The sequence below is a fragment of the Lucilia cuprina genome, chromosome 3 (assembly GCF_022045245.1).
Source record: "Lucilia cuprina isolate Lc7/37 chromosome 3, ASM2204524v1, whole genome shotgun sequence".
NCBI lineage: Eukaryota > Metazoa > Arthropoda > Insecta > Diptera > Calliphoridae > Lucilia > Lucilia cuprina.
Window position 1 is genome coordinate 2127267 of NC_060951.1, and position 7830 is coordinate 2135096.

The following is a 7830-nucleotide window of genomic DNA, read 5'->3' on the forward strand; positions in this document are numbered from 1 at the left end:
CTAGTCTATAGTCTAGTCTATAGTCTAGTCTATAGTCTAGTCTATAGTCCAGTCTTTAGTATAGTCTAGTCTACAGTCTAGTCTATAGTCTAGTCTATAGTTTAGTCCAGAGTCTAGTCCAGAGTTTATTCTAAAGACTAGTCTAGTCATTAGTTTATTAGTTGTAGTTAAATTATTTTAAATTACTTTTTCTTATTATTAAGCTTTCAGTCATTTTAATCAGATATTTCCTCTTTTGCCTTGAACTCTTCCACCTCCCATTCGCTTTCCTTTAAATTTATTTCATTGTAGTTTTTTTGTCTACTATTAAACAGCATCTTATTGTTACAATTTTCTCTTTAAAATCTCGGTTCTTTGTATTATATGATAAAAATAAAATAAAAACAAAATGGAAAAGAAAACATGCCAAACAGTTTGACTTAAAAGGTTTTTTAATAAAATTAATAAAAAGATTTAATTAAAAAAATACATATATAATATAACAATATGTATGTACTGGACCAGGGACAGAAGATTGTAAATTACCAAGAGATTTAATGTTTTTTTTTTTTCTTAAAATGTTTAAAAAAGTTTACATTGTTGTTTGTTACTAAACAGTGACAGCTAAATAAAATGGATTTTTATACTCTCTCTTAGTTTTTATACGCTCTCATCTGTTGAGTATTTACTGTTAGTTTAGAATATTGTTTTAACTTAGTATAGATGTCCTTGTCGTTTTATTATTGTTTTGTAGTTATTGTTGTTTCTTTATTCTTATTATTATTATTGGTGTAGTTGTTGCTGTTTTTTTCTTTACAACTTTTTATTACTTTCTGGCACTATGGTTTCCAACAAGTTTATTGCCCTTTTTGATAATGTTTTCTCGTGTTTGGTTTTTTCTTTGTTTCTTTTTCTTCTTTTACTCAGTTTCCCATTTTTTTTTTGCATTTAATATGTATGGCAAAAACAAGCATTTAATTTATAATCATTGGAGACTGAATGACGACAGAAAAAAATGTTAAAAACTTTTTTGTTTGTCTATGAAACTTGAAGCGTATGAGTAATGTATAATTAAAACTTGTTCATACGTCATGTTAGGTTGCGAATTATTGAATAAACCCCAGGACATATGATTATTATAGGGCTAGAGTTTAAAAAACTATTTTTAATAAATAAAATGGATTTTTATATAAAAATTAAAAATTTTTTTAACTTATTTAATAAAAATATGAATAAAAGAGAATGTCTTGAGCCTTTTTACGATATTTTATCTAAATCGGTTCATTATAGCTTATGATATGAGGGTAAAGATAAGTCTATATGTGTTTTGGGCTTAAATTTCTAAAACATTCTATAAAACTCAAAGTTTTAGTTTGTTTTGTTTACATTTAAAAACAAAGCTACCGGATGGTTTAATATAAAAATCAAGTTAAGCTTGTAAATTTATAACAAATTTTGTAAAATATTTAAAAATTTATAAAGGATTTAAGAAATTTTAGTTTAAAAATTTGAAAAAATATTATTTAACAAGTTTAAAGTGTTTTTGTAAAAGAATAAAATAATATAGAATTTAAATGAAATGTATAAAAGAAATGAACTTAGTTAAAACTTAGTAAGTTACAAAAAATTTAATAAATGATATAGCCTAGAGTCGTTTTACAACATTTTAGCCTAATCAGTCCATTGTAGGTTGAGATTTTAGGGAAATTCTAAGTTTTTACGTGTTTTTTGCTTAAATTTCTTAAACTTTCCATAAAATTCAAACTTGGTAACACTTTTTATGTTTTGCTTAACATAAACAAAGCTGCCACTTGACAGTTTGGCAGTTGGTTTTGTTTACATTTGAAAATAAAGCTACCGGATAGTTTAATATAAACATCAAGTTAAGTTTGAAAGATTTTTACAGATTTAAGAGATTTTAGTTAAAAATTAAGAAAAATATATAAATTTAACAAGGAATAAGTTAAAAGAATAAAGAATTTTAATAAGAATTATAAAACATTAAAAAATTAAGTAAAATTTTTGTTATAACATGATTTTATTTAAAATTTTCAGCTGCTAAAATTAAGGGTTTTTCCAATTACAATTTTTGTTTTATTTATGTGAAAAATTTTACTGAATTTGTCTGGCCTTAAGTGTTAGTGAACTTAACTGTTAAATAAATAAACAAAAATAATTTAAATTATTACCCAAATACTAAATAGTATGTAATAAAAACAACTAAAAAACTGTAGTTTCAATACAAAAACTTTACAACAAACTTGCCTAGTCAACGAAAAAAAAAACCCAAACTATATGAAAAACTTTTTAGTTTTATTCCTGTTGTAGTTTTTTTAAGGTCATTGTATTAACCTAAAACTTTTAAGGACTGCAATAAAGGACATTAAAGACAAGCAATGTTGCCAAAAAGAAATGAAAGAAAGTATATATTATAGCTACATAACAATAAAGACTATTTAGCGGTTTTTAAATAATTGCTTAGATGTCTTTTTCTCTTCCTTACTGCTTATTGTTTAATTTGATTTATTTGTGTGTAATATTAAATAATTGTTAGTTTATGTCTAACAATTTATTTTAGTTTTTTTCTGTAATTTTTGCTAAATCTAAAGGTCTTTTTCATTATATGTTAAAACAGGTAAAAAGTACTTAAAAACAGGGTGAACTAATATGTTCTGTAAGAAACAGGGAAGGAAAAAAATGTTACCTTATCTCTAGCTTTTTTTGAAAGAAAATTTAAACAAAGTGCTGCCCATTTTTATATAAAGACATGTCAAGAATTTGGTAACACTTTTTGCTTAAGTGACTATTATAGTAATATTCTAATGTTCATAACTCTGTTATTTCTAAAACAATTTGTTGTTAGGCTTAAAGCAACATTTTCTCTCCCCCAAAATAGGTACCCTTTTCTTTGCAAATAACCTCCAACTTAAACTTTCTTTCAACTTAAATGCCAAAGGAATTTTTCTTTTTTCTTGTTACATTCATTTTGTTAAACGTGTGTATAACTTCCTTGAAATTGTTGGTAATCATTTATAACTAAAGAAAAAGTTTTTTTGCCACAACTTTTCTAATGTTAATTTCTTTTCGTGTACGTCGCGTGTCTTAACATTTTCATTTATTTAGTTGTTGACTTAAATAATGGGTCTAAACAATGTTAAAGGTTGCTACTTCTTTCTAAATAAGGCGGTTTTTGTAATGTTTTTTTTTTTTTTTTTTTTGCTTGTTTTTAAGATTCTTTGATATTAAACGCTGAATTAGCATAATAAAGACTTTGAAGTAGGAAGAAATAGAAAAAAAGAAACGGTTTCAAGTTTTAGGCTGTATTATAATTTAAAAAAAAGGAAAGAGAAAAAAATCTAAGCAGCCAGACTGTCTAGAATATTGAAAAAACATGTCTACCCAAAACGAGACATTTTATAAAAACGAAGCATAAATTAAATGATAATATATTCAACGTCAAATAATGAAATAAAGCAATTTTTAAATAATTTTCTTAGAGTTCTAAAGTTTAACTTATTAATAAGCTTAAAACATTACGGAAGAGTAAGAACCTCTCAATCTGGTAGTTTTATAAAGCAATGTTAAGAAAATTAAACACGGTAACTCTTAGCTTTGTTTTGATTTAAAAACAAAGCTACCAGATGTAAAGTATGCTTGTTTAGCCGTAAAAACAAAGCTACCAGAGGAATAGTTAAAGAAAAATAATGAAATTTTCAATAAATTAATTAAAATTTCAAAAAAATTAAAATAAAAGAATGAAAATTAAAGAAAATTATAAAAAATAAGAAAATTACAAAAATTTTAAGAAAATTAAAAATTTTTATCTAAAATTTCTTTTAAATTAAAAAACTATTTCCTACAAAAGTTTTAGTTTAATTTTTAGTTTATGCACTGATTGAAACACAACCTCAATATATAAATAAAAATTTTCTATAACTAATTTGCAATGCATGTTAATATAAAACTAAAAACTTTATGATGCTCAAAACTATAATAATAACTTGCATAAAGTTTTCGCTGTAACCTTTTAACTTTAAGTAGGAACTAGAGAAAACACAACTGAAAACTAACTAAAATAGAAAATAACAAAAACTTTAGGTATATTTTCTAGTTAATATTCAATAAATTATAAAATTTTTGAGGTCGATTCAATGTTTCTAGTTTTTGGTTGTTGTTGTTTTTCATTTAAATGCAATAAGAACATCCTTGAAATAAACTGACAAATAGAGAGAGGGGGGAACTGAATAATGTGTATTTTGTTAAAAATTATTTTAAACAAATCAAATCAAATAAATTTTTGTGTTAATTTAATTTAATTTTTATTTAAAATTTGTATGAAAATATGGCAACACTGACGAGTTGTAAATATGGCAACACAGAAGCCATTGAATTTTATATTAAATTTCAGGGAAAATTTTATTTTTGTTTCTTTAAAAATCTTGAGATTTCTTTGAAAAATTAACGTTTTCTTAGAAAATTAGTTTTGCAACTGAACTCATAATGGCAACACACCAGACATGTGGCAACATCGAAGATATTGTATTTGATCCTAAATTTGCCTCTAAAAAATTTAATTTTTTACAAAATCTAAAGGTCCAAGCCAAGCGTTTTATGCTTTGACGCATATAATGCTCAAAATAGATCAAGTTAGGGAGGGAGAAAGACTCCAAACAATAACAAAGGTTGCCACCACTAGCAAAAAAAATACATCATAGGAAAGAATACTTGAACCACAATATCAAAACACCTCCCCGCTAAAACCCCAAAAAATTACAAGAAATTATTAAACAACAAAAGAAAAAGTTGTGTTTGGTTTGACAACAACATTACTATCAGACAAAACTCCCCCTTAAAACGCAAAAAAATGCCGGCTATCAAACATGTTGCAAAGGACACATACATGAAGTTTGTTTCTTACTGGTTTGATAACAAAGTTGTTATAATTTCTAAATGGAATATGCTTTCTTTGGGAAATTGTAACTATAGCATTAGTAGGAGTATACTTAGGAAATACTTGCGAAAAATTGTCTTTCCAGGATAAGAAAAAAAGCAAATAAGAATGATAGAAAAAAAACAATAGAACAAATTATTCTTTGAGGTTAACATGCCAACCGGCTCAAACAATGTGAAATGACAATAAAATAACACATACACACATAAAAAATAAAAACTGTGTAAACAATTTAGCGGTTTTTTAAAGTATTTAAGTGTGAAATTAATTTACAATTTAAAATTGTAAAGAAATAACAAATTTTAAAATTTTAATCTAGTAAGAGATTAAAGCGAGAAATTTCAATAAATTTAAAAAAAAATATTCGAAATTTAATTCGAATTTTCGAAATTAGTTAAAGCGGCTTAAAATTATCAAATTCACTAATTTATAAGTCATTTAGCATATAAAACTAAAAATTTTAAAATTTAAAACAATTTATGAAATTTCGAACTTCAGTTCGAATTTTCAAAATTATTAAAATTGTTAAGAATTTTATTAAAATTTCGAATAACTTAAACATGGAGTTTTAAATAACTTAAACTAGGGTCTATAGTTGAAACAAAAAGTCGTCTATCATCATCTATTTTTGACTTTTTCTACTATTTTCGAGTTTTTTTCGACTTTTCGACTTTTCGACTTTTTTGTACTATTTTCGACATTTCGACTTTTTTTGACTTTTCGACTTTTATTAACAAAGTCGACTTTTTAACTTTTTTCATAAACCATAGTCGAGTTATCGACCTTTTTCGAAACAAAATAGTCGACTTCGACTTTTCGATTTTTTCGGCAAAAAGTCAATTGTTCGATTATTCGAAAGTCGATTTAAAGAACCCTAACTTAAACATGGAGTGGCCATTGTTTTCAAGTTAAAAATGAATACTTCAACTTAAGTTCGAATTTTCGAAATTGACTAAAACTGCAAGAATTTTTTAAAATAAAAAATTTATAAAAAGTGTTGCAAATTAAACTATTAATTAATCGATTTTAAGACGAATTTGAAATTTCGATTTTATATTCGAATTTTCGAAATTGTTGAAAATTTGAAATATTGCTCAGATTTACAACAAGAAATGTTTTAATAGTTTTTAAGTAAAAAATTCATTTTCGAGCTTATATTCGAATTTTCGAAATTGGTCAAAATGTGTAAAATTTATTAAAATTACTAATTTAATTAAAAATTTTTACATTTTGGGCCTTTTAAAAAAAATCGATTTTAAAAATTGTAAATTTTCTATTTTAAACAGAAATATTTTAAATAACTTTTAAATGGTATGAAAATTGATGTTAAGTAAAAAATTTACTTCGAACTTTGAGCACAAAAGTACATTTTTGGAAAAATTAAGAATTTTAAAAGATTTTATATGTTTTAATTAAAATTTTCTATAAATTTCTATAATTTTTAGCGATTTTTTACAAATTTCTAACAAAACCCTGCTAATTTTAATTAAAAGCAGGAGGTAACACTCTTTCTTCACAACATAACGGTATACACAATCATAATAATAAAAAAAACTAGAAAACAATAACAATATTATAATGTATACAAAAGAAATGGCAAAATGTACAAGAAGAAAATAAAAGAAATTACTTAACATACAAGCAAACAAACACGAAAAGAAAATAGACAGACATATTAAAATAGTTAAACGCAGAAGGAAAAGAAAAGAGAGAATAAAATGCTTTATTTTTGTTATTGTTATAAGAAAATATTTATAAATATACGAGTGTAGTCATGTACAACTAACGGTTTGTGTAATGTTATGTTAAAGAGATCTATAACACTTTGTTATTGTTCCTTAGGCAAAGAGAGAGGGAGAGGTTAGTTTTGTCTATGAAAACAAAAAAAAAACACACTAGTAACTACAACAACAGCTAACGGAATAAATATAGGATAAAGGGAAGCTATAGTTAAAGTCAAAAGGAAGAAAAACAAAAAAACTAATGCTACAATTAATTGTGGCAAAATATTTGGTGTTTTTTGTTGGTATTTTTTGGGGAATTATGAGTAATTTGTGGGTGGCTTACGTAATTTTTTCTTATGTTAAACATTTTAAATGAAAAAATTAAATTTTATTTAACAATAGTTTAATAAACTTTCATTGAATTAATTTATATAAAGAGTTTAACTAGTAAATAGTTTAACCTACTTTAAGGCATACAGTTTTAAAGTTGACAAAATTTTTTGAGCACTTGTTTAAATTTGAATTTAAATAAACTTTTTAATAATTTTGCAATTTTATATAATTTTCTTTAATAACAATTAATAATATTTCGATTCTTTTTAATATTTTTTTCACAAATTTTTAACACTTTTTTTGTATCAAAAAAACTTTTATTGTTTATTCTTGTTTTTTATATGAATTTTATTAGACCGTTTTGCACGACATTTAACTGCGAACTAGTCGGTCGTTAGACTTTTGCTCTAGGCAACTTTTATTGAAGCTTGCTTTTAACAATAGGACCAGAGACAGTAGCAGAGCAGAACAGAACAGAACAAAGCGGTTCGTTTGTAACAATTAAAAATGTATGCTCAAGCAGGCTCGAACTTGGAAGGGGGGTTCATAGATAGATAGTGATAGACATGTTGCAGGTTGCAAGGAAGGTTAAAGGTTTTTGTTTTTAATACAATTTTTAAATTAAGGAATGATTTCTTTTTAAATAAACAAAACTTGTTAAGGAAAATTATTATATAGATTTTAAAAAGTTGTAAATTTCCCTTTTTTCCCACCGTGGATCTAGTTCAGTTCTAACTCTCTTCTAGTTCTGTTCTAGTTCTGTTCTAGTTCTGTTCTAGTTCTGTTCTAGTTCTGTTCTAGTTCTGTTCTAGTTCTGTTCTAGTTCTGTTCTAGTTCTGTTCT